General features: G+C 38.6%; 1 protein-coding gene across 10 annotated transcripts in view; it reads right to left on the bottom strand.

Moving 5' to 3' along the window:
* ATP2B2 (ATPase plasma membrane Ca2+ transporting 2) overlaps positions 1–26,034 on the bottom strand; it is a 432,794-nt gene that overhangs the window by 323,986 nt on the left and 82,774 nt on the right. The gene's annotated exons all lie outside the window — the stretch shown is intronic.

Raw genomic sequence — 26,034 nt, forward strand, 5'->3', positions numbered from 1 at the left:
ACTTTGATCAGGGATTACTTAAGGCTCCATCAGATCAATATTTCTTTATGCTTTCATCTGGTATTCCCAGAGTTTTGGAAAATTATAGTTAAAGGTACTGTATATTGCTGTAAAATTCCCTGTAGAGGAATTTGATCTGAGAAAGTCAGTCACTCATTAAAAAATTTATATTCATACAAAATTTATTGTTAAATAAAAACCTTTGTGCTTCATTTGTTTCCCTAAATAGCTTAAACCTTTGCTTGAGCAGTATGCCTGCAACCATTCATTTGCTACAGCTGGCTGAGAATATGAATAACCATACAGAAATTGATAATCAAAGAATTTGCTAGAGATAAAAGTTGTTTATTGATTTTTAAGTCCGTTTTCAATGAGAGAAAGGTTTCATCTTCCCAAGTCAACCTGAAGACTGAATTATAAAGAAATTGATGCAAGTTCTCATTTATTCAATATCCTAAAAATTTGGAAGAGTCACAGAGGCAGCAATGGCAGACTCTTCATCAACAAACCAGTTTCTTATGAAAAAGAAAATAGATTCTGTTTAGGGTACAAGGGCACAAGAGAAACCTGATTAAGTATTAAAGGATTCTTCAAAAACAGAAGGGGGGGGGGGGGGGGAGGGGGGGGCGGGAATGAAATGGTTCTTTTGTTCCTAGCTCTGAGATGCTTACCTGTTGCTAAATGTCTTGAGAACTTAATTTTATTAACAACAAACAAACAAAACGAAACACAGATACTTCTCTTCATATTTTGGGCTGCTTAAGTGGCTTTACAATGTAAGTCATAGCAGTTACAGTCTACCGTAGCCTACTCCAAGAACTGTATCCCTACCAGGTGTTTCCATAAAACCAGAATGTATCAATACTTCTTGAAAATTATGCAAGAGCAGACCTACGTCTCCAGTTTTAATGAAATAAGCAGAGGATGACTGAAGACCAGTTGTAGATACTCAAAATATCAGTTGCACACTTACTGATGCCAAATGACACTTGTAAAACATGGCATGGTGCCTTCTTATAAGACTCAGCTCATACACTGTGCATGCTTATTCATCTGCTGGACCCCACCCAGCCCTAACCTCATCTCAAGTCAGTATTTTCATCCTACTATACTGCTCCTGTGATTTTTTTTGTTTGTTTGTTTGGTGGGGTCTTGTTTGTTTTGGTTTTTAAACACTGATGAATGCTCAGGCAAACAAAGACGACCTGCAACTATTTTATCATCAAAAACTCACTTGTAATGTTGCAGTCAAACAGATTTTTTAAACTCAATCTTGGAGATGATTCTGTACTGCTAAAATTATATCATTTATCCAGCATTCTATGGCAATTTAGGAATAGCACTCAGTAGGTTTATTTTTAGTAAGTACCTCATTCACACATTTTGTAGTGCTGCATGGGGATCACTGATCTATATGCATGACTGCAGTGATAAGATCTGGCAACATTCTTTAATAACTGTTTAAACTGTTCTAGTCGTGTGCTTCAAGCAACATACAATTATTCCAACACCTAAAAAGAGCTTTTCCACTTGCAGTATTTTCCACTACTCAATATGTGCACCCTTGCCATCTGATGGTTAAGATTTTCCGTTATTTCCTTTATTTGATTTACTCCTTTACAGTCAATGGGCAAAGCACGTGCAATTAGTTCATAAAAGATAGCTTAAATGTAATTTGCAAAGGCTATATTCAGAGATTCTTATTTTGATGCACAAGTCTATGAGAATAGGGTTGAAAAATATGTTGTCCATCATTACATAATTATATAAATATAGAGAATGGTCTCCATAAAGACAAAAACTTTAATAAAGTTAGAAACATGACATCATTATTTGGCATGATACTGAACAAAGCCAAAATGTATACCGTAGCTTGGACAGATCAAAGTTGCTTTGTATTTTTCAATTTACAACAAATTCCAGTAAGACATGTTCATCGCCGTGTCACTGAATTTCTTTCTACTTTATCTCTAAATGTCCTGGAATGCTCCTGCTATACAGTAACATCTCTTAGGAGAAACAAAATAAATTGAATTTGTTGAAGTTGTCATGGATGTAGATTTTGAATCAAACATAATGCTTTCGTTAACATAAAAGAAGACAGAGCTCTGGGTGAAGAAGGGGTAAAAAAACCAGCCAGCTGTATTAGGGCTGCCTCTGGGAGGAAAGGCATCTTGCTGGCCAGTGCTTCCAGCTTGTGCACTGGAAGATACCTGAAAACCCCACGCCATTTGCCTCTTGCACCACAGGTCACATTTACTGATGTTTCAACACTGAATTGAACAAAACTCTAGACCAGGTAAAGCAACATGCCGTTTTTTCTAAAGTGGACACTCTAGCATGTAATATATACAGTACGGGGGCCGTGGCATCAGCAAAAAATCTATCATGAGCTGTGCATCTGCAATTCAGGCTGGTAGAGAAAGGAAATCACAACACTTGCAAGTCAGGGAAGACAACAGGAAAGACAAACTATACTGATACTTGGCAAATACATTACTATGGAAGGAGGAGAAATTACTATTTTTTTTAATTAAATGGATATTGCAAGGGGGTTTGTCTACCACTACCACCCCCTGCAACAGTGATATATAGCTCTACTACACCTTCAGTTTTTCCACCTTCCATAAATGTAGCATTATCCCAATTTTAGCTTACAATGTGAAACGCATCTCATCCTTCTAATTCCTTGGGATTTCAGTATAAGTAATTATAGCATTACAAAACAAAACTGACAGCCTATGTGTTAGCTCAATATGTCAAAAAGACAGGCAGTAAAGCCTCTCAGTGGCTGTGGTACATCTACTGTCATCTCTCATCAGATGACGAACTGAAAAAGCAGCAAGTGACGGGTTTCCTTGTTCTAGTAAATGAGTCAAGGGCGTTCTTCTAAAGAGGTTGCTCTGTCTCTCAGACAAGACCTAGCTAGAAACGTGAGCTGGAGAAACTGCCCCATAGCACTCTCACACAGCAGTCATATATTTTTAAACATGAAAACCTGGTGTTTCCTTTATCAGAGGCACCTTGAGTCACTCCTGAAGCTAGAAAAGGGTTGTAGGCACCGAACAGGCACGCCGCTGCTCTAGTTCGTCATGAAAGTAACAGATGCATTATTTAAAATAATCACATTCATTTTACTTGGAGATCTGAGATCACTGATGCTCTCACAGTTGCTCTATTTCGTTAGTGACCTAAGCTTCAGGAATGAGAAGACAGCAAAGTTGATGATAAAAGCGTTACTGTACATCAAACCCACATCTGGAAGTGACTGTGCCTCAATGCTACCAAAGAGTCTCAACTGAGAGTTCATGATATACTGCCTGCTTCTCTAGGGATGCTTTATCAGTGGAAATGTTACTCTGGTGGAGGGAAAGAAAAAAAAAAAGAAAGGTTTGGGCTTGGGTTTTTGTTTGTTTTAATGGGGTTTTCCCTTCATTTCTTTACTTTGTCTTTATTTTAAAGGTGCAGAGTTAGAACAATAAAAAAGGCACTCAACAACTAAGAAACAAATACTGACTTCCATCTACAACCTATTTATATACGCAAGCATTTCAGACAGTGACTATTCTGTATGTTAATTTAAGGTAACAAATATGAAAGGACAACTTTATCCAAGTCATGCAATACATCCAGATGAATTTGATGTTAAAATTCAATTAGGTACAGTTGTGCGTTTAGTTGTTGACATATATTGTATTTGGTATGGTTAGTGGTTTAAGGCATTAAACTGTATAATCTATTTTATTCAAAGGCCATATATTTTACATTTAAAACAGGATAAAAAAATAATCATATAAAGGTCTTTTAAGTGGTATGCTTCTTTGTTCCCCTGAGGTATTCAGTTTTAAAATAAATAATGAAACAGGTATTTAAGATTTAAAGTACTGGAATCAAAGTCATATATTTCAAAAGACTCAAGGTGATGTCCGACCTTCATTTGCCTGAACATTATTAATATCCCAAGGGGTCAAACCTTTGTTCTTCTGGAATTGTTTTTGTTATAAGAACATTTGATAGCCCAAACAGCATAGTACCGTCTTTACCATAGACATATTAGACATATTTTCTAAATATTCCATTTTATTTCTAACAAATGGGGCTGGATTTGTAGCAGAACTTGAACAATTTCAAACAAAACAAAACAATCACAACACAGCTTCTCTGCAAACTCCTTCACTGTTTGTATTTACCAGCACTTCATAAATTGCAGTTATTACCAAGTCCTTTAATAATTTGGTGCTTTGATTCTAGAAGATTATCTGAGCTAGAAATAACAACAACTCTATGATGTTACAGAGCTTTACAGCTGTATTCAACACAGACACTAGAACATTTTCTCCCAGAGGTAATTCAGTGATGCAATAAAATTTCTAGGCAGTTTAAGGCTGTATGATAAACACTCGATAAAAACTAGTTCAAAAAGGAACTAGATTATGTCTTATAAAGTCTCAAAAAGTGTAACATGTTTGAAAAATAAATTTTTATTAGAATTTTAGTTTTTTAATTGCTGAAAGCACAAGTCAAGAACTACCAATATGCTGCTTCTCAGGTATTCCCAGCTAGGAATCACACTTGTCTTAGGCATAGAAGGCTTCTTGGCTACTGGCAGTGCTGCCTGTGTGCTCAGCTGGTACTGGGCCAGCAGCAGCAGAGTAGCCAGCTCCCGCATGGCTAACTTCACGCAAAAAGGGAATCAGATGGAGGATCCGCATGTTGCTAGCTACTGCCATCTACCTCTGCTGTAAGCCACCCTTACACTGTGACAGCATGGACGCATTCACACCACATGTCTCATTATGCTAAATCAAACCTGCCATCAGCTATCTGCCAAACGGGGGTGGGGGTGGGGGGTGGGGGCAAAAAAAAAAAAAAAGGATTTGTAAACATTTTGGGGAAGAAATGACACGACCATAGGCTATGATGGCTACAAGTACGACAGACATACTTGCAGCAGACAAAAACAAAAAAAAATATCCATGCAGAGTATAAGAAAATGCATTTGTTGTGTGCTGTGTTACGCAACAGCAATGCCTCCAAGCCTTCTGCGCCACAGCAGAAGCTGTCAACAGGGGATAAGCAAAACCACAAAGCAAGCAACCTGATTTATCAAAAAAAATACAAGTTGCTCACTTATCTCAACAAATGACAGGTTTAATGAACACAGCCACTCAACAGACATTTTCTTTTAGCAATCAATTTTGAAACAAAACCATTGTGGAAAAGAGAAGCCCATCGTTCTGTCTCAGAAGTCTTAAACTCAACAGCTACAAACGGGTCCATTACCCACAGGGCTTGGATAAGCCACACCTTTGTTTCACCTCATTTACAATTTTTCAACATATTTCCACAAAACAAAAGTATAATGCCAAAGTCCAAATATGCTTTCCATTGTAGTCATTATTAACCAGTACGTACTCCTCCCAACTTACTTTTTGTACCGCTTGCCATTGGTACTTCTGAATTTCACTTCCCTAACTGTATAATAATCTCTTCTCCTCAGACATGGCCCCTTTTTCTCCTTTCTACTTAATATATGTAAATGTACAACCAGAATTTTCAAAATATCTAAAAAAACTGGATATCAGTTTCTCATTAGAAATCTCTGAAGCAGCTCTGGGAACCTCAGCCTCCCCTTTTAGATTTTGTGAAAAAAAAAAACCAAACACGTAAGTGGTCAAGAAATCTTTGAAATTTTTATCATATAGATGTATATTTTTTAATTTATTCATGAATATTTTTAAAGATGTTCTTCAGTGGCAGAGGATTTAACACAGTGTTAAATAATAAGTAGTTCAACAGCTTCCCCCACCATGTACTTTTCTCTGCATGTAAATTTTTGGAAGTTATTTCTAAGGCAATAACTCAATATCAAGAGTTTGAGTGTGACAGATGACAAATAACTTCTTCCTGTTTAAGTGCTCCCCCCACAGTACTATTCTAGTCTGTGCAAAATATAAATGACCAGCTGAAGGAAAAAGAAAAAAAAAAAAAGGGAGGGAGCAGAATTATGAAGTATTTTCATGATAGTCTAGTCAAGAGCATTTTTCAAAGTTTTTCATTTAAAATGCACATTTAAGAGAGAATTAATACAATGGTGCTGATTAAAGTACATTTCTTCAAGATTTTCAAAGATTTTCTTAGCAATACATCACTCTTGTCCTCTCCCAAGCAAAAAAAAATATGCATTTAGAATTTATGCTAGCTACATTTATTGTAAATACGGTTATGACACTGTAATATAGGAATGCTGCCAGACAGCTCCACGTACACAGAAAGGCCTAATTCCTGCGACCTTCTTTCAGCATAAAGGACTGCAGCAAGATTAACACAGCGGTTCAGCGTGTGCTTAAATGCTGAACTTGGACATGTCTCAAAAGCTCATAGTACTGCAAGCCTTCATGCAAGAAAGATGAATCAACCTTGATATTAAACCCACCAAAGTGTCTAGCAAGGCTGTTAACCTTTTTAGTAATGCAAAGAAAATAGGTTTAATCTACTGCTCTGCTTACTGCTGTACTAGAGGTTCACAAGGACATCCGCAATTCTGACCGCATCATAGGATGAGCTATGCTATTAAGTGAATTTTTATCATGCTACTACTACTTTCTCAAATATTAAAGGATAGCATGGACTTTCTATGTTGTGCTTCCTTTTTACCTGAATATCACTGGGAAGATTCTCAGCTGACGTGCACAGAAAAATAACTTCATTCCTTTTGAAAGAATCTCTCTCAACCACTGGAGAAAACCATGCACACACGTTAAGTCAACCCTCAAAAGAAAAAGGGTGATAATTCTGTTCTCATTTAGTTTTGCTGGCTAGTGGAGCGTGCATCCTGCCTTACAAGGGTCATACCCACCGTCAAGCCCTGCCACGGGATAACCTGCGGCTTAGCTAAAAATCTCACAGGAAAGAGCTGTAAAGCACTGAAATTACAGCAGTTTGCCAGGCAGGCAGATCCTAACTGTAAGCATCTTACTGTGAATTTCAAACACTAGCAGAACCCCTACCATCTCATACAATGCTTTAACACACCTCCTTTTTATTTTATTCATATACGTTGTTTGAGGGATAGGGTACAAGTGCCTGTCTGCTGGGCACAGCGCAGCACTGTGGGAAGATCTGAGCTCGTCCCAGGGAAAGCACAGGCATACTTGTGTAGTGCTGTTTCAGAGTAACTCATACTCAATAACAAAAACGTATTACTGCTAGTTCCAGAGGTAGCTGAGCTACCCCTGCTTAGCATCCCACTTGCATTTTAGACATAACTAGGGATTTTCACAGTAGGTTTATTAATGAAATTAGGATGTCTGCCTAGACCAAAAGTTTAGGATCACTGAAGGAGTGATTAAAAGAGTTTCTAGAAAGCAATCTGAGCATCCATTCAATGCATCCAAACGTTGTGGATTTGAGAAAGGACTTACAGTCGTTGAACTTTTTCTTACAACTTTTTACCTGCAAATGAATTTTCTCTGTTAAGGTCTTCTAAAGCACCAGAAAAGTATGGTGCTGATATTTCCAAGAAGGATTATTTATGCAAAGATGCCCTCCAGCATTTTTTTAAACAAAGTTTAGTGTGGTTGTCATAGCTGGTTATCTCATCACTCATAGTAACCATACACCTAACTATTCATTACAAATTGTTATTAATTGCACATGCTACAACTGGAAGTATTGCAAGGCATTTTGCCACTGTAGTCCCATACCACACATTCCACTCTTACAGAAGTGAGGGGGGGAAAGGCAGGGTGGGAGGGGCGCAGAGCAAAAAGAAACACAGGCTACCAGAGGATTTTCACCAAGTAAATTGCCATGCACATGGAATGCTGAACACTAAAGACTGCAGATATGTTAGAACTCTTTCAGAAATTAAAGGATGGAGAAATGAAATTTTATCACAGTGATCTGCAGATAATGCATTCTGCCAGCCAAAGGAGTATTATCACTCTATTCTCTGTTACATGGTAGCTCATATGCAAATGCAGCTCCAATATAGCTTTCAGTCGTGTGTTGGCCAATTTTGACCCCTCTAGCTCAAGGAGAAAAAAGAATTTCACCTCTTTGAAGGGAACAAGCATTGCTTCTGCAGCAAGTTCAGTCGATTATTAACAAGAATTCTGGAATGGAGTTTATGAGTGGATATGTACCTATCAGGAAAGTACACAAGTATCACAGGCAAAGCCTAGAAGGCAGAGAAAAAAGCTGTCAAACTGTCTGCCTTTAATAACAATCCAAATCAAAGTTCCTGGAGTTACCAGTATTTAACCACCTCCCTTAATATTTGTTGCTTATCTATTTCTGAAAACACAGTTCTAGAGTTTTCATGATAGAGATCAAAAAACCCAGTACAGGTAAAAGGAAATAAACCTGATTAATCATGTCTATCCCCACCTAGAAGCATAATACTTAGATGCTACCTTTCCTTTTCTGTTTTCCTTTCCTTCCCTTCTTTTCTTCTGCCTTGATGTCACCGCCAACAAAAAATCTTACTAAGAGCAGACTGAAAACCGCCTAGTGAAAGTGAAGTTCCAAAGCAGTATAAGTAGAATTATTGTCAAATTATTCCCCATCTAAATTAAAGCAACAATTCTTACAAGGAGCAGGATTATAATCCTGATAAAGTGTATTTGTAGAAAGATACAAAAATTTCCAGATTAGATATTTCTGAATCCTTCCTCTGATCTTGCAACTTTTAAATTTTCCTTACAGCAGCTGTTTTCCCAACAACAACAATAAACAAGGTAGTTTTGGAGTATGTGAGTCATGATGGGACCATAACAGCAATTTGCAAAAATCTTGTACGTCCTCATACTAAGGCATTATGTATGGCAAGAAGCATCTGACACAGATTTCTTTGTAAATTAATCTGTTGGCTTTTTATGCAAGGCATGTTATACTTTGCCTGTTTATTAATGCTTCAGACTCAAAAGCAGCAATCAATTAAATTTTCTTTAATTAACTAAAATATAGAAATTATTTTCATGGCACATATAGAAGTGGTTCGAGGTGAATTCTTTTGATTACAAAGCAGACAAGGCCATTTTATCCATTTAAATGTAACGACGAGATTGCCAGTGAAAATTTTTCTTGTGGTTGACAGTTAACGCTATTCCTAAGTTATTCCTTTTACCACCATCTGTGGCTGGACTCTGGAAAGAATGCTTTCAAGAGCTGTTTGGAGGAAAACTGTTTTCTTACTAGTATTTTAAGGTGCCTAGGACTGTTCCCTGCATTGGTGGAACATTGTTCAGTTACCAGCATTTTGATGTGCCTAGCACTATAGCCTGAAAGCTCTTCATAAAAGAATTCACTGGAGCACACCACCCAATACCCTTTTTAAAACTCAAGTGATTATAACTTCTATTAAAGGCAAAACAGTGGTGTTTCAGTGAAGCATGAAGGAGAAGTATTTTAAAACATTTCTTGGCTCTTCAAGACTGCTCCTGCATAGCTTTCCCCCACACTATTGTCACAAAAAGGCAACGCTGACAGCTCTTCAGGCTCCAGCAGGAAGCCACCCACATGCAGATCCAGAAAAATTCTGCCTTGATAAACGGGCTCCTCCTGGCCAGGCCTCGACGTGACGTCGCACCTCGTCCCACCGCAACATGGCGCTGGCAGGATCTCCCTCCCGGCGCTCCTCTGCCACCAACCGCCTTGCTTCCAGCCCTCTCACCTCCAGGATCCAGGAGCAGAGCAGGCTCCAGTGCTTTTTATGAAGTCTCCCATTCCATCTCCTGTCCACACTGCCCGCAAAGCACATTATGGCCTTGGGAGGTGCTGCCCGCCATGTTCCGGGAGGCCGCACCGAGGCCAACCGCACTGCTCCCTCCACGGCAGGAGGCTTCACAGGAACGGTGGAGGAGCACAGCGAACATGCCGGCGGACAGAAGTTACCGTATCGCAAAAGGAGAGCCAAACAGGGGCAAATCAAGTTTGTTCCTCAGGGTAGTAGCATAAAGGATGATCACGCTAGCTTGGTTTCCTGATAATTACCTACCTGAAGATAGCCGTTAGTTACCAGTATTTTCACAACTATTGGAACACATTTCAGCTGAAATTTTCTGTGACAAGGGGTTTTCCTAACCTCTGTAAATTTTCCAAGTTTTGTTTGTTGTTTTTTTTTTTTTTTAAAAAAAAAGATCCATTATGGTGGATTAAGTTTTTTGTGGTTTTACTGATTGTTTCTGTACAGGGGAAACAACACTAATTTATAGAGTACATCATTAGAATAAATTGATTTTTTCAAGATAATTCTAAGCATGTGAACAAATACTTGAGGAAATTCAGACATAGGACTGTTTTAAAGGTTTGGGGTTTATTATTTATTTATTATTTATCTTCCTTTTCTGATAAAGTGTGCCTTTTGGTAAGAGAAAACGGAAGGGAGATCCAAGGGAGTAAAATCACTGCCATCAACTAAAGAAAATGTAACATGATTCCAGTTGTAGGGATTAGAGATATTAAATGCAAATACATGTGAAAATACTATTCATAAAGTGTTTTGGAGGTCTGAAGTAACATTTTTTTTAAAATGTGTCATTCACAGAATAAATGCACATTTATTAAATTGTGTGATATGTGATGTAATTAATTTCAAGTGATGAATACAATTTCTGTGAGATTTCTGACCGTCATTCAAGATCAGCAACATCTAGATGCTCAGCAGCTTCAGCACGCACAAATTTGGCCAAGCCAAGTGCATCAGAATCTTACGAAGTCTTGCACAGAATGGTCAGAAACATTCACTGCATCAGTGATGATTATATCATGAAAACACAGCAATATCATGTAAATTCCCGCTGATGCCCAATATTGAGCTTTACACAAGAACCCACATGCTAAACTAATGAGGCTGAAAAGCAATAGAAATCATGATTACTATTCTTTTTAACAAGGAGAAGCAAGCCAACAAATAAAAGCTAGCAAAACATCAGCACTACTTTTTAGTACCTTTGCAAAGGTAGAAATGTACCAGGCTTTCAGCAAGTAAAAAACCCTGTAACCACTAGTTTTCCACAAAACCGACCAGAACCAAAACAAAAACTCTTTATGTTGGTATTACTTATGGGTACTGGCATCATTATTATTCCAGGTTTCCCCACGTGGATCCCTCCAGATTAAAATTCAAAGCCTTTACCCACTGCCTTCACCATTTCTTCATTAATAAGCCATGAAAACTTACAGGCACTTCTAGTAAATACAATGTGCAACATTGGCAATGTTCTATTTGCAATCTGACCTTATTTACTGCTTGAACTGAAGATGATTCTTCAGACATCTACAACATACCACAAAAGCCATTTCTCCAGCTTCTGATAGGGTTACAAAAAAAAAAAAATCTGAATAGCTACTTTTCCAAGTAGCAAATAGCTCTAACACCACTAGTAACTAAACTCAAGAGCAATGCAAAGCCTTTCTTTACTTCCACCAAAAGTCACTTATTTTTCTGTAACTCCATTATAATTTACATCTATAACTGGGAAACATTTCTATGCACGATACTTAGCTATGACCAGTTTCACAAAATAAAACCTGCCCAAGAGCAGCATGCTGCCAGCGAATTTTTCTTCCACAGACTAGCCAAACAAAGACAACACTCAAGAACCATAATTTGTCCCTAGCCAACGGAGGGGGGATGAGAGCTGGGAAAAAAAAAAAAAAAAAAGTCAAGATTCAGCAGCTAGGCCATGTGCCATGTGCTTTACCCATAGCCCTTCAGCAGCTGAGCTGTGGGCACCACAGAAACAGCTTTTCCCTGGTTTGGCTTTTATTTTTTTCACTTCTATCCCACTGCTGTCCATTTTTCATCTTAGGAACAGAACAGACTTCCTCTTCCACAGTTGAGCTTAGGCAAAAATTTGCCTTAAAAAAATAAAAAGCATCCTCAAAAAGGAAAGAATAACAAAATAAACAGCTTGATTCACCTGTGTTTGCTTTTGAGGTGTAACATTATTATTAACAAAAAAAAAACCACCACCCAAAAAACAGAAAAAGCACAAAAATGTTTAAGTTGTTTAAAAGAAAACCATGAGTACAAATTGCCATGGCAAAAAGCAACAAAATTTATAGTATTTTCAATCTTCACAGACTTTTATAATTACATTTTCTCTCAACAGTAAAAGCTTACCTCCAAATAGTACTCCCTATATTGTGTTAAGTGCCAAAAACTCAAAGAAATATATTCCTCCGAATACTCCTCATATGGATAGCACATTATATTTACTATTTGATACATTTATAGTGCTACCAGTGGCACACCAAATATATACTTGTGAAAAAGGCTGGATTTATTTCCAGCACATAAAAAGCCATAAAGCTTTCTATCCATAGGGCACCAAGCTAATCATGGTCCATTCAACCATGGTACTCAAAACATTAATTTAAGACAGTTTGACTACTTTCCTACTGAGGATAGATGGCTATTCTATCTAGATAAATGTCCAACATGAGTTTATTGAGTCAAACAGTTAACAAGGACCCAGGTATTCTGACATAAAAAAGCATATTTCTTCAATAGTCTTATTTCCACAGCCCCAAAGAGCATACAAAATTTCCCAGTAGAGTCATACATAACAAAACATTCCACATTTCAAAGCAAGGATCCATTAATTTTACCTACAATTTCTCTACTTCCATTTTATGTCCTTATATATTTAGTCAAATAGTGGACATTTTCTCTTGTTACGCTCTCTACTCTCACTTATTACTCTCACTTATTACTCCCACTACTCGAGATTCCAGCTGTCCACTTGAGTCAGCACAAAAAGGCCAATTTTGGGAGAGGCAAGGAAGAAGAGAGTTGTTTTGCTTTTTATGGAAGTCCATTTTTAACTTTTTCAGACTGACCATCTCTAATCGGTCTCAAGCTTTAATAGCCTTGGTCTTAATCTTTTCATTTACTTACCTTTATTCCCATAAACTAACAAAATAAAAAGCTTTCAGGGATTTTCAAAGCGACCCATACCCATTGATGTCAAATGGAAAATCCATATTTTATTGTAAGATCCTGTAATTAGGAACTTGTTGCAAAGGAATACGCTGTATGAAACAGACATTTTTCCCTTACAATTGAAAAAAGGATTCCTTCCTTTTTCTTTTTTTTTAAATGCTTCATTACACTCCATGTATCTAATTTGTGCAATGTAATAGTAAACGTTTCCTCTCAGGGAGCTTTTCTGTAACATCTGAAGGTGCATTTTATCTTTCATTACTATTGGTTTCATTTTTAAAATCAATGTGAAGTGAGATAGCAAAACCAAAACAAAACAGGTTTTTACCCCCAGCTTAACATATGACATATGACAGGTGGACAGAAAGTGGAAGTGTCTCAGTTGAATAGCGGTACGTCACATCTGTGTGAAGCATTTTCCTCAACACCTGGTATTTATGACAGGAACTGTTCCACTAACAGAAAGTACAGAGATGAATAGTTTGATTTTCCTAGATATATAGGTTTGGGGTAAGAAACTAACAGAAATACCAGCATTTATCATGTTAAGGCATCAAAACTTTAACACCGTATGTGAAGACGCAGCAGGTAATTCACAGAGCAGCAAACTTCTCAAAGCCAATAATTTATTATTCTATAGGATGCAGATCAACATCCGTCAGCTTTATGAACTGTTTCACTCAAGTTATTGTTCCTGCGCCACCTTTACTTCACAGAAAAGGAGTTTAAATCAAAACCACAAAACAAAGAAGAGATGATGTGCCAGTGGGAAGGCACAGATGAGATGCAAGTTCTTCTGTGTGCCTTGCAACCCCCTGTGAGCCAGATACTCAGAAGTGCTCAGCACCACAATGAAGCAATCAAATTTTCAGGTCCCATTGCCAATAACAGGAGTTGCCAGATAATTAGCACATTTACAAATCTTGACATTAAATGCAAGAACTGTGTAGGATAAATTTATTAGGTACTGGAGGAGAAGGCTAAGGGAAGAAGAGACCACTGGAAAGCTCAAAGTCACATCTGAGAGCAGAATTCCTCCTGGAATACTAAATTTTACATGTATTGCAGGACAGCTAGCTTTGAAAAAAAGCAAAACAAAGCAACAACAAAGAAAACAACAAAATCACCCCATCGCTTCCCTAATGATTAAGTACTCCCTGCCCTCACACATAGAGAAACACATGCAAAGCCCACATGGTTTGCACACATCCAAAAGAAAGTAGCAGTGCAAGCTTCTGGGGAAAATAGCTGAACAGTGACAGGGAAATGGCAAAATTGAACACTATCTTAAATAATCTGAATTGAATATTGCTAAAAACCTTTCAGCTTTAAAATTGTTTGCATGGTTTTGTTCATTTCAATGGTAGCTAGCAAATCTCACTGAAGTGTAATAAAGATTATAGTGTTTCATGAACATAAACTATTAAAAAACCTGCCATTTATTACTACAGTCAAACAAGAAATGGCAACTCTAATACATCGTATCTGTCTAAACAGTAATGAGCCCGTGCACAACTCATTGCAGGGTCAGAACCCAGTTATTTCCCTTTGGATCATTCAGTGCAAACAAAGGCTTCTGTCTACGTGGGTTCCAACAGCGGCAGCAGGCAAGATGAACTGTAGCTCCCAAGATTTTATTATGCTGATCAGATATTTCTCAGGTTTTGAAACCTTTTAAGTGTTCACAAATCGATTTCAAACAATCAGAATTTAAATTGGAAATTATTTGTATACGATGACACTTGTTTTTCAGAGCACTGCTAACCTATTTGGCAAGCTGCTCCCAAGACACACACATTTGACTCACTCTGCAGTGCGGGATTTGTGGTAGACAGGGCCCGCATAGACTTTGAAAATCAAAGTACGTAGTTTTTGTAGGGCATTTCATCTTCTGTCTTTATAAAGATTTTTCAAACCTAAACATACATTTAAACCTTAGCCCCTAAACACTAGTTGGAAAGTTGGACTCCTTCAAAACACGCCAATGTACTCACACCAGAGAAACAACCACATATCAGACTGCTTCCAGTATCATCATCCCTTTTGCTGGAGGTAGAAGCTCAGTGTGAAAGTTGCTAAACAATTTTTTATTACTTCTGTCAGGGAACAAAAACCACTGATTATAGATACAATCATTGCTACTATCTGCTGAGGTTATCCATGGTCAAGATACAATTTTCAAAGTTTACATGCCTTCAAAATAGTAAAACCACCAAAATGCTGAAAAGCAAAGCACATCCCTAGACAAAACCTTACTAATAAATAAATAAATGTGTAAAATAAGGAAGAAGTTTAATAGCTGTAAGACAAAAATTGAATCACTAGGTAAAAAATGATCTTACATTATTTTATTGTACATCAGGGAAAAAAAAGAACCTAGTCTCAGGCAGGGATGAGAGCTCAGAAAGCAGCAATGCAGCAATCCTGTATCCTTCTCAAGTCAAGTCTTCATGCCACAGCAAATGACTCAATGAGTGAAACCTCATTTAAAGTCTGAACTGCACTGCGTGGGCCTGCCTACAATGACCTTCAGTGATGGGACTCTAACTTTAAAGTTGTTTTTTTTTAAAATCAGAATAGTAATTTATAAGCTATGAAGATTTGATTGCCCAAAGGGATACCATTAAAACCTGAATGATCAGGATGAGGGGGAAAAGTGTCCAAATTCCCTGAGCTTAGAAGAATGGGATCAAAGTCTGGACCAGGACCCACAGTTTACAGCAGACTATGTAGAGGAACACAGGCAGCGGGTTGATTAGCATTGATAACATGCAGCTGTGGCCTTGCCCGAGGCAGTGGGTTGATTGACATGGACGATGTGCAGCTGTAGCTCATTCTGCTAAGTGGTTAAATAGCTCTGAGGATGGTGGGAGAGGGGGTTGGATGGAGGAGGAGCAGTGTGGTCTGACCTCTGGAGGAAGGACAAACAGCATGGACAGTAGAGTCTGACCAATGGTAAAGCCTTGTTGCAGCCTCCTAGTTTGTTTGTGCTGCAACAACTCTAGTCTTTGCATTAGGTCAAACCAGCCGGCACTACAGCATCCTTCTACAACTCACACCCATCTCTATTAAAAGCAAATACTTGATTTAAGGTATTTATTACATACCAGCTTTGGTAAACTACTGAGCACAGTAACTAGCTTCAGATGCTTATCTTGACACACTTGGCAGAGATCAAACTAGCTCAACATAAAGAAAAAAAAAATCCACAAAAGAAAACAAAGTAGACTATATATAACATCTTCAATTTAAAAAAAAAAAAAAAACAAAACACACACACCACCACAAAGTACCCCTCCATTCACATATTCTCCTACACTACTTGACTACAAACTGGTTTTGAAATTAGTCTGCTACAAACAGGTTTATAGACCCTGAAAGCAAACTGAGTATTATTTGTTTTCCTTTGCAATCCCGCAGGACCAGCACCTACAGCAGAGCTAAGCTTCAGCTCATGTTTCTTTCACCCTGGAAAACCAAGTTCTGTCAAAATGTTCAAACAGCTCTGCAGGCTTAAGACTGAAAAGCATGTGAGGTTCATACATACTCACCAGAGCTAAAGGGCCATTTCTCTGGTAGCCTAGAGGCAGACTTTCCGCAGATGCTTTCATGGCCCACACCTCCTGCGATGCAACTACTCACCCTGTGGGTTTGTATGATAAGCACCAGCACATCAATGTGTGATCAGTTAATTAGTAAGTATTTAATATGCAAAAGGAAAGGACAGCTAATTCTCTTGCTGAGATTAAGAGAATTTTTATAATTAGTGGCAGCTACAGGTACATCTGTGGTCCTGCAACTCAAATATAACATTTTAAGCCCATAGGCAGGGACAGATCTACTAAAGCTGTTCACAGAAGGACAATTTCTCTTTTCATACTCACATCCCACTAATTCTATTACTGACATGCCAGTAATTACTGTTTCTAAGTGCCTTCCCTGCTTTCTTCTATTTTAATTGTACTGTGTCAGCACCTAAAAATGTACAAACCATGCACAAGACAAAGAAGATGCATTTCATACATAGGTTATGGAGTTTTCAAAAGAAGGAATACAAGAGCAAGGCCCAATTAGACAGACGACATCAGCTCCACTCTGAATAGCTTTGCACAGGGAGTCCCAGGTAGGGATAACAATAAACGTGCATTTTTGAAGGGCTAGGACAGAGAGCCATAAGGCAAAAGAGAACTGCAAAAGCCAGTAAAAGCAAAATATTTTCCCCTGACTTTTAGCCTCACTTGCCATTCTCTCCAGACCCGTTTCTCCCTAAAAATGATGACAGACTCACTTGTCACTCCAAGCAATACAAAAACAAGGCTTACCAGCAGCTTTTAAAAGCATTTTCTGTCCTTTCCCCTTCAGCTCTTCTACCACATCTGTATTACCTCCCAGGGCAAAAATGATAACCCATTCCAGTAACAACATACATCAAAACATTCACAAAGGTGGTAACTTCTCTTTGCAGACCACTTTCCTGAGCAGAAACACAGAAGTGAGTATTTCTCCATACATCCAGCACCTGCAATCACATCTTCAACAGTCTTCTCCGTTGCTGAGTAGGTTAGATGTGTGCAGGTTCCTGTTCTCTGCAACTGCTTCTAAATTAATCAAAATATCTACTTGTGAGATGTTCCTTATTAGAAGTACATAGAATCATTACTAAGAAGCATTCTGATGGATCAACAATGATTTGTCTTTACAAGTAAGTAAAAGTCACAAGATGAACTGTCATGGTTCAGCTTTCTCAGATATGGTTAGGTTCATAAAAGGCTTCTCAGACTCAAACCTGCTTGTCATCTCCAGAAAACACAGTTTGACAAGCCAGGGGACTCTATGACAGGATCTTTTCAGGAGACCGTTTTCCCTCTGCCTGTTAAATAAGGTTGCCTTCCAATTCTCAGCTATTAAGAATTCATTCCTCTTCTCGTGTGAGAGGGAATTACCTAATTCATCACAGTTCAGCCTTACTCTCATAATAGCACCTACAATTAGGGCATGTGTCTGTAATATTTCCTCAGAAAGTTAACCCTTCTCCTTCTAACCCTCAAAGTCTTTATCCTTCCAAGGGAAAAGCGCTGAAGCTATTAAAAGAGCAAGCTGGAGGCTGCATCCAAGAAGGAACTAAAGCCCCATTGTGCTAAGCATACAAACTGAGCATCGCCTTATCTAACGTGTAGGTCTGTGGCCCCCACAGCAACAGCCAAAGTCCTGTTTGAGGGACATTGACTCCCTATGGGCATGAATCAGGATACATCTAGGAAAAGGATCCACCAAGAAAACACATAAGCATGTATCTGGAGTTCCTTCTCAGATCTTAGGGACTTCCTATTAGGAGGCGGTACTTTTTACTAGGGATTTGTAACATCTTCTGCATCTGAGGGAATGCTCCTGAGATTTAGTTATCATATAAGGTGAGCAAGCATCATTTACTGCCCTTGGCCTGTCCTACCGTAGCCACCACAGCTTTGTACAGTGCCACTCTGGAAGATCTATGATATTCTTCTTACTGAAGCAAGGCTAATACATAAAAGACAATGCAGAGAACTGTCGCAATGATGTCTACATGCCATGCACCTGATGGAGAGTATAATCCATTGCACCTATATTTTACAAATAGAAAGAATAACCGTTTCTTCTACTTTCATCCATTGCACAGTCATGTCTCACTAAGTAGCATTTTACCAAAGACCTCTCTGAAGGATACTAGCAGATCACAAAGCAACATTTTATAGGCAGTCACATTAAAACTTACTGCTTTGCCCACCAGTGACATAAATTTAGTTTTTACATTGTTTTATTTATTTGTTTTAGAAAATATTCCAGAGGAAAGAGGGGCAAATATTTTGGTCTAATGCTAAGTCAGCTATGTAACTTAATTTTAAAATTCTGCTGGCATTGTAATTGGTTGGCTGTGTTACTTGCACACTAACAGATGGACACACAAATTACTTAAGAGATTACACCAAAAAGGTCCTTTGTGGGAGACACTTTTTGACATCTAGCAAAGAAAAAAAGTATTTCTGTTTAAAACATGTTTTTTAAATTATGAGACATTATTTAAAAAAAATATAAAACACTCTCCTTCCTCATGGGAGTATACTATACAATGACTAAAAGCTAACAGGCATTTCCCCATGTTAAGTCTTACAACCTAAGACAATGGAAACTTATTTCTCAAAGCCTTTAGATAATTCAGGAAATGTTGTAGACCTGCATCATTTCTTGAAGGGTTTTAGCAGCTAAGATTTCAATACACTATCAATTAAACTTACTTCCAGAACGCTTAAAGATATGTAGTGCCTAGCTCCTTTTGTCTGACCTCACAAACAGACCAACAGTACAAGCTCTAGAGATAAAGCTTTTGCTATCATATAAAGTGTATTTTTCCTGCAAGGTTTCAACACTGACACACATGGAATTCCAAGGCTTATGCTAGAGAATTTTGCTCTACAACATATCAAAGCAAACATGCAGGACCCAATTCTAATCTCACTTAGCACACTGTAAATGCAACTCTATTAACATTCAACAGAATTGAGCTCAAAAAATGAGATTTCATATAAGTATTAATTATGCAAATTAAATATGCTTTAAAATACATTTAACTTACAGAAATGACACCAAATCCTAACTTCATTAGAATTATTGTCTAAGTACCACAGTTTATTTTACTACAATGTAAGATTAAGGGAGTGGGGGGGAGGGGGAAATGTAGAGAAATTGATGCTATTTGTTTCCAAAACTGCTTCCAGCCTGAAGATATGTTGTTGCTGTAGAGCAATATGCTGCAGGTACAGCCTGTTGGGTAAGTAACATCTTCGTTTTGGTCAAAAATTTCAATGAAGCAAGAACGGGGGGTGGGGGGTGGGGGGGGTGGAAGAGAAAAAAAAAAAAAAAGAGGAGCAAGAACATTTTTCCAGAGAGTTCTTTGCTAGTTTGCATCACACTTGAGATAAAACAAGCTGAAATCTGGGCATTATTGAACAATGCTTGCCCAAGTAGCCCAAGATACAGACAGGTGAATTTAAAATATTGGAACCTATACACTGTTAGCATTCCATCTTTTTAGCAGTTTTCTCTTTCAGGTTGATGACAACCATATATATTTACCCCAAACAAGAGATTAAATCTTAATTAAACTGCTTCTATCATAGTCAATAGTTAGCTGTGGTTTGGGAGTTATTCCATCAAGCTACTGCTAGTCTTTGCTCTAAATTCAGCAGTCACCACTAATTTAGCTCTTATCTTCTCCCCTTTAAAATGCATGCAAAGGAAGAAACACATACTACATATGAAACACTGGGAATTAAGAACATATCTATCAGATTCTTTTTCTCTTTAGTTGTACAAAATCTGTTCCGGACAGTTCTTCTTTCCACCCTCTTCCATTTCATAGCACCATCTTGGGGCACAGAGAGGGAACTGGGGTTAGATGAAACAATGTCTGAAAGTATTTCCTGAAACAAGATCGTAAAGCTGCACTACAGGGTAGAAGATAACTAGCAAGGAGACAGTGCAATTGGCTTGAGAACAACAGCTAATGATCCTCCACCTGCAGAATGGCCCTCTTGGGCTTGTCACATCTTCCTGGGATACTCTAGGCATCATCCTGGAGCACATCATGCCTGCTTTCAGGTATTGGATTCACACATTTGACCTGTAACTTCCATCCCAGCAAGGTGAATCTTCTGGAGCTCTGACAATGCTCTGGCAAAAATCCTACTAATAAGAAGAAGAAAGGAGAGAAGCAGCAAGAGGGTGGCAGAAGGTGGAAAGTAAAGGATTGAGAAGTTGAACACTCAAAAGAAGGAGAAATAGGAGTTTCAAATCATAATCACCTATACTGATAAAAAAAAAAATCAACTAAAGGCAGTAGAAGTGGCTTTATTATCCAATGATTGGTATTATCCAGACTCTAACCAGACCCGGGCAGAACAAAATCCATGATGAGAGAACAGACACAGACTGACTAACCTCAAGAAATATGTGGTTGAGGAAATAATCCAGGTTTTTGCCTTAAACCCATTAAGGAGCCTGAAAGAATTAATATCAGCTAAAGCAAATCTTATAAAAAAGTTTCCAAAACAACAGCCACCAAACCCCACAACTTTTAATGACTGTAATTAGAAAAGCTACCTTTTAGAACACATGAATTCATGCTATAACACACCATTCTGCCAACAAAAAATTATACTGGGAAGCCAGAAAAACGCCATTTTAAAAGTGTATTTTTAACTTACTGATGGGATGCCTACATCGGCTAATTAAAACAAAAAATGCAAGCATATATACACAAACATCTGCTTTGGGCGACTTCAGTACTACTACCCTGTAATGGCTTTATAAGGCTGTGTCACAAGTGTCACGTTATTGACACTTTTTGATGTGACAACAGTAGTTCCAGTAGGATTACATGAATATTTTGTTGCCATGCTGACAAACTCTGTGCTACCATGATGCAACACTTGGTGGGTGGAAAGAAAAATTTTTCTTTCACACGCTTCCTGGTGATAAAGACCAAAATGAAATTTCTGAAAACTACCCTTCTGTTACTCCAGCACCATCGTTCCTGAACTGTGTGGTACTATTCCTGCCAGAATCTTTTCTCTTCCAAGTGTGACAGAAGCTTCCTTTCTGTGAGCAACATAGATCTAACTACAGCAACTGTCATGCAGCTGTAGTCCCAATGAAGTTTGATCAGCTACACTCAAGCCAAAATAATTTGACAGCAGGACAAGAAGCCTCACTTGTTGGATGGGGGTATGCTGTGCTGAACATTACAAAAGCCTTACATGATTTTCTACCTAGATAGGAGTGATCTGTGGAAGAACAGCTTCTCATCCATGAATAAGATGACTGTCATTGCTGTAACCAGTTTCATTTTTTTCAAACACTGCCTCCCACTGAGAAACTAAGTACAGTGCTCTTTGTCAAATATCAATGCTGCTTCTATTCCAAAAATCACAGAAAATGGAGTGGGGAAAAAAAAACTCATCTTACTCAGGGGGTGGGAAAAAACCCAGTGTCCTAAAGCACAGGTGAATTCTTGTCAATGATAAATGTCACAAGATTACCTTAACTGCCATGCTACACAACTGCTAGGAAAATTAAATGGAAACGCTATGGAACTACCAGCACAGAACAACACCCCCCTACTATTTGAGGGAAAATATTAAACTTAGTTCTAGCCTAAATAAAAACTGAAGCGTTTTGAGAAAATGGTCCATCAGTGTAACAGCAGGAGTGAAGAGACGCTGTTAGAGGAGAATATTTTTGCGGATATCACTCTTTGGTTCAGATTTGCTTATATATCAGTTAGGCTTTCCTCCTGTCAGACTCTAGTCTGAGACAGATAGCTAGTTTGTAAAAGGGAACAATTTGCATTCAAACTATTTCCATTCTATTCAAATCATAGAGGTGCAGACTTACTAAATTAAGTATTTTTATTTTTACCTTTTTCCTTTACCTATTTTGTGTATCTTTATAAAGCACAGACACATCACTAACCAAAACTGCTCTAGCATCTATCTGCTAGAAGGCAGGCTGACTTCACTAATATGCAGAAAGCCAAGCAGACCTCTAGCACTGCTGAAATAATAAATCAATCTTTCATTTGCTGTTAGCATAGAATCGATCTGACCCAGAAATAAAAGGGAACATATATTTCTGACAATGTTTTATCCTATTACAGTGATTTTAATAATTTCCATTGTTTAGATCTAGCTGACTACATATCAGCTTACCTGGCTAGACTTCATCTGGGTAGGCTTACTAAAGATAATCCTTCAAAAAGAGCCACACGGCTCAAGAGAATGATGGCATATAAAGCTTTTCATACCCAGATAGCTAGTTAAAAACCATGCTAAATAAACCATATGATTGCCCACCAGGATATTTGACAGATTATGTGAAGCAAATCTAAGAGTCTGAGCCCACTTCCCAGGGAAAAGTAACCTGAAGATTGGTTCTAATTTACACTTTAGCAGTAAACGACAAAACATGTATATGTCACATGGGCTGTGCAAATTGAACACCTGCTTTCCGAAACTGAAACCTGTTCCATACTAAACTGGATGAAAAAGGAAGAAAAACAACTATGTAATTTTGTAACAAAGTGCAGGACCTCACCTTCCAGGAATTCCTGTAATATAGAAAGATGAATTCATTCAAAGGACCCCACCCCTCAAAAGGAACATACATCATATAGCTTATACTGTACAGGCAGTAAATCTGAATTACGGTCTTTTACTTACAAACCATATACAGCATTAACATATAAAAGTTTCAGCATTGTGCATAAACCAATTCCCCTTTACTTGCAACACAAGACAATGCAGTATAATCATAGGATCGTTTGGGTTGGAAAAGACCTTTAAGATCACCAAGGCCAACCGTTAACCCAGGACTGCCAAGTCCCTCACTAAATCATAACCCCAGCTCCAGGGATGGTGGCTCAACCACTCCCCCCGGGCAGCCTGTTCCCATGCTCGGCCACCCTTTCTGTGAATAAATGTTCCTGACATCCCATCTAAACCATCCCTGGTGCAACTTGGGGCTGTTCCCTCTTGTCCTGTCACTTGTCACCTGGGAGAAGAGACCGACCCCCCCTGCCCACAGCCCCTGTCAGGTCGTTGCAGGGAGCGATAAGGTCCCCCCTGAGCCCCCTCCTCTCCCGGCTGAGCACCCCCCGTTCCCTCAGCTGCTCCTCACAGGACTTGTGCCCCAGCCCCTTCCCCAGCTCCGCTGCCCGTCTCTGGACACGCTCCAGCCCCTCAGTGTCTGTCTTGCAGTGAGGGGCCCAAAACCCAACACAGGATTCGCCGTGCGGCCGCACCAGCGCCGAGCGCAGGGGTCCGAGTACAGCCATCACAGCAGTACAACTGGCCTTTCTCACAAATAACATAACAGCACTATAATCTTTGAAGCTTTTAATATATGCAAACAGATTTCTTTCTGCAAAACACAGGAAGACTGTGAGTAATAAAAAGTTATCCCGTTTCAATAAACTAATTTAGAAAAAAGATAATTAATTAACAATCAATAATTAACACAAGCTGTGTAATCCTGGTGAGCTGTACAGATTTTTACCTTTAAAAAAAAATAAAGGTATGGTGCAGTTTGAAATTACTTGGTCCTGTATAATGGAAATTGTGTATTTTTCTGAAGCACCTTCACAAGGAGCAAATTACAAGGGCTGTAAGCCCATTCAGCTAAATGAGAGTGGAAAATACCGCTAGATCCTTTCTGTGTGCATTTGTAATAAACACTACTGCAAAAACTAAACATCTAAAACAACACCAGACTGAGTTAAGAAATTCAAGCCCACGTTATGAAGAAGTGTCTGTAGCCACTGACAAGCAAAGGAATAGAGACTGAAAACACAAAAATGCTGTGTCCACAAAACCGCATCCCCAGTATTTTAGAGAGACAGAAACTATCAAAGGGCAAAAAATTCTGTGCTTCTATAGTAGAAATACTATGATGTCTGTTCCTACCTCTATAATTATTGGATCCAAATGGGTTCATAAAATAGGTGACCTTTGCCATTCACATGGACTATCAGGACAATGCCTGGGAGAAAAAATGCCAGGCAATAAATGGCTGCAGCAAAGAAATCTTCAGAGCAGGACAGTCACAGCAAAGGAGTAGGGCAAAAGTAAACTTGCAGTCTTTCAGGTTTTGTATTTTTCCCAGTGCTTGGGAAAAGTGGTTGCCTTCCTCTCCAACATGGTCATTGCATCCTCCATGCAAGATGTGTTCCCTGTCTTCTCCAAGTCATGGAGTTTAAGATTTACCCAAGCTAAATGACTGACTTCCTACAGGGTTGATTCCCTGGTCCCTCGCCCCTCTATAGCTGTGCCACAATTGAAATAATCCACTTCAGAAGTGGAATGAAACAGCATAGAAATGCAAGCCAAATCTCTCAGTAGCCAAAATCTCAGCTGCTAAACTGCTGTCAACATAGAATGATAACCATCTCAGCTGTTCACAGACACCAAGCAATTAGGCTGTCTGAAAAGATTTCAGTTTGAATTTTGCCATGGCGACTAATGTCTTGAACAACAAATGCGAGACGAGCCCTTCTGACATCAGGAACTTTTTCCTTTCAGTGAGGCAAGTTAAAAAGTTAGGCTGTGCTTTTCACACACACACACACAGCCCGTCCTTCTTCCAAGTGAGCTTCTACCTGCTCAGAAGGTTTGCAAAGGATCTGCAGAAGCAAGAGCCGAGACCGGCGCTCAGGCAGGGAGAGGTGGTGGTGAAGCACGAGATAGACCTGGAAGCTACTGCACAACCTGGAAAACTACTCAGTGGGACAAACCCATGGGTTGTCTTCAATTTATGCACAGGGAGCCACATGGCTGTACATGTTCAGTAATGCCACAGAAAAAGCGGTATAGGACAGTTCAAAAGTTCTGTGGAAACAAAACCTGGTTTTTTGCTTTCGCCCTTAAGGGTCTGATGGAAGCCTCCTTCAGAAGAACAGAGCTGCATCCACCCTTCTCAGCAATAATAATTTCTGTTTGAACTTCTGCTGAAGGTTATTTTGCCATAAAAAGCAGCAGGTTTGCTTTGCTGGTTTGGGGATTTTTTTTATTTTTTTTTTTGTCAACATGCTATGCAAATAGGAAAGCAGAAAAGTTTCGTTCTAAAGAATAACAAAGGCTTTATTATACTATTTTTAAAAAGCCAACAGCATTCAACACTTGCGCTTTATCTCAAGGTTTCTTGAGATGTACTTAAAACAATAGAGCATAAGGGCTGAGGCAGACTTTATAGATCAGATATACACTTAAGTATTAATAAACTCTAAGGAGCAAGCACAACAAAAAGCCATTTTTCTAAATGAGCATAACTGTTCCACTGATGCAGGGTATCAGATCGTACAGACAGGATAACAAAATTCAAAGGAAAAAAGCTCTTATTATATAATTAATGCTTTTCTTATAAAGACATTTGGAAGCTACACATATCTGTGAAATTACAGACCTACCTGCTAAGTATAAAGACATTCTACGCTGTAGAGGCAAAAGCAGTTCTAACAGAGACTGTCCTAGAGAAACTACATGGTTTATGAGCAC

The sequence above is a fragment of the Falco naumanni genome, chromosome 4 (genome assembly GCF_017639655.2).
Source record: "Falco naumanni isolate bFalNau1 chromosome 4, bFalNau1.pat, whole genome shotgun sequence".
Lineage (NCBI taxonomy): Eukaryota > Metazoa > Chordata > Aves > Falconiformes > Falconidae > Falco > Falco naumanni.